A 2130-nucleotide genomic window follows, 5' to 3' on the forward strand; every position below is an offset into this window, starting at 1 on the left:
AGCTCAGCAAGCTGCTGAATGCATATGATTGACTACTGACATTTGGAATCACAATTACAAAGCTTATCAAGAAGTATGGAAAAAACAACATGAAGTAATAACAGGACAAAACAGAACTCAATAATACCCATTAAAATTATCTATGAACTAAAGCATGAATTAGAGCAGGTCCAGGCTTCCCTGGTGGCTCAGAGGTTAAAGCATCTGCCTGCAATGTGGGAGACCTGGGTTCGATCCGTGGGTTGGGAAGATCCCCTGGAGAAGGAAATGGCAACCCACTCCAGTATTCTTGCCTGGTGAATCCCACGGACGGAGGAGCCTGGTGGGCTACAGCCCACGGGGTCGCAAAGAGTCAGACACGACTGAGCGACTTCACTTCATATCAAATTCAGAAGGGATTAGGGCATACACATGACATTTCAGGTGTTTGAGTTTTTCTGCTGATTGCAAATTTGTGATCAGATGTTTTGTTCAACTCTTGTTCAGTTGGTGAAAGGAAAAGAGGAGAAAAGGGAGAGGGAGGGAGGAGAGAGAAGGAAGGGGGATGGTGAAAATGGACCGTTCAGGTAGAAAGGAGAGCAGAGGTAGAGGAAGATGGTTTAGAAACCTCCCTGCAGTGGCCACCGGAGCAACCTGTGCTCCCCACCCCACCCCACCCCACCCCTGCAGAACACGAGCAGGCTCCTCGTCTGTGCACTATATACATGCAATGTGATTTCATCCACCAAAAAGTGCGAATTTTTTCGGTTCATTAAATACACAGAAGGTATAGAAAAGACCTTCAATATACCCACATTACACTCACATACACACATACTACTTAGAAAGAGCTTTGGCATCTAAGTAGTGTGGCTACCTGGAAGGTTCACAACCATCCCGTGAACTAGCTGAGCACTTCTAGGGGTATGTGCTGCTTGGTCTGGCCAATAACCAGTTAGTGGCATCCATGAGCAAGGCTGAGTGACAAATCTCGGTATGGGCTTCACCAGACTTTTTGAGCTCCATCCTTGAGGGTGAAACGGAGGACTCAAGAGTTAGTAGGAGAAGTTCTTAAACAAGCCAGAAACTCTTCTCAGCTCAGTAGGCTAGCAACAATGAGATACCATCACATTCCCCCCTCCCCCCAGAAAGGCTACAACTAAAGACTCCCAATATCAAGAGCTGGTGAGAATGCAGGTCAACTGGAAGTCTCCTTCATTGCTAGTGAGAGCATAAAATGGTGCAACCACTTTGGAAAGCTGTTAGGCTGCTTTTAATATAATTCCACTCCTAGGTACATACTTAAATGCAGATGCCTAAAAAAGACCTGCAGAAGATTGGGCATGGTGACGAGTCATAATAGTTCAAATTCATTCCATCTGTTTCCTTTCTCTGGGATAATGGACTACCCAGGACAGGCTTTTCTCATGGTAGAGTCCAGGGGCACCAGAAAGTGGAGGAAGCTTGCCTCACCTCTTGAAGCCCCATTGAGAACCGACCCACGGTCACTTCAGTCCTTTTTCTGTTGGCAAAGCATTCACTGAGCATTTACTACAGACTTGACTCTTTTCAGGCATTTTAACCTTTGAAAGTGAAGTGAAAGTATTAATCACTCAGTTGTGTCTGACTCTTTGAGACCCCATGGACTGTAGCCCTCCAGGCTCCTCTGTCCATGGAATTCTCCAGTCAAAAATACTGGAGTGGGTTGCCATTCCCTTCTCCAGGGGATCTTCCCGACCCAAGGATCGAACCTGGGTCTCCTGCATTGCACACAGATTCCTTATCACTGAGCCACCTGGGAAGCCCAGAAATATTGTACACTTCATGAATTTGCACATAATCCTTGTGCAAGGGCCATGCTAATCTTCTCTGCATTGTTCCAATTTTAGTATATCTCCTGCTGAAGCGAGCACAATGAGGTGAATACAATGATTATCCCCTTATATAGATGAAGAAACTGAGACTTAGGGAAGTTAAGCAATTTTTAAAGTTAAAAAGTTAAGCAATTCAAGGATCTGAGTGCCGAGTCAGTTCCAGAGCTCCTCATACTGAACCAGGATTTAGAAGACCCAAGGTCCTGCCTGCCCCCTCCTGGCACAGAGCCTAGGGAGTGAAATGAGTTGAGGCATAAATTTTTAAATGGCTTGAAAA

At 45.6% G+C, this 2130-nt stretch overlaps 1 non-coding gene across 1 annotated transcript; it reads right to left on the reverse strand.

The window, feature by feature from the left end:
• Positions 1–1785: 1785 nt before the first annotated feature.
• Positions 1786–1889, reverse strand: LOC114118792 (U6 spliceosomal RNA). The gene has a single exon (XR_003591955.1). It is a non-coding gene; the product is annotated as a U6 spliceosomal RNA (small nuclear RNA).
• Between the last annotated feature and the right edge of the window lie 241 nt (positions 1890–2130).

Source organism: Ovis aries, chromosome 16 (genome assembly GCF_016772045.2).
Source record: "Ovis aries strain OAR_USU_Benz2616 breed Rambouillet chromosome 16, ARS-UI_Ramb_v3.0, whole genome shotgun sequence".
NCBI lineage: Eukaryota > Metazoa > Chordata > Mammalia > Artiodactyla > Bovidae > Ovis > Ovis aries.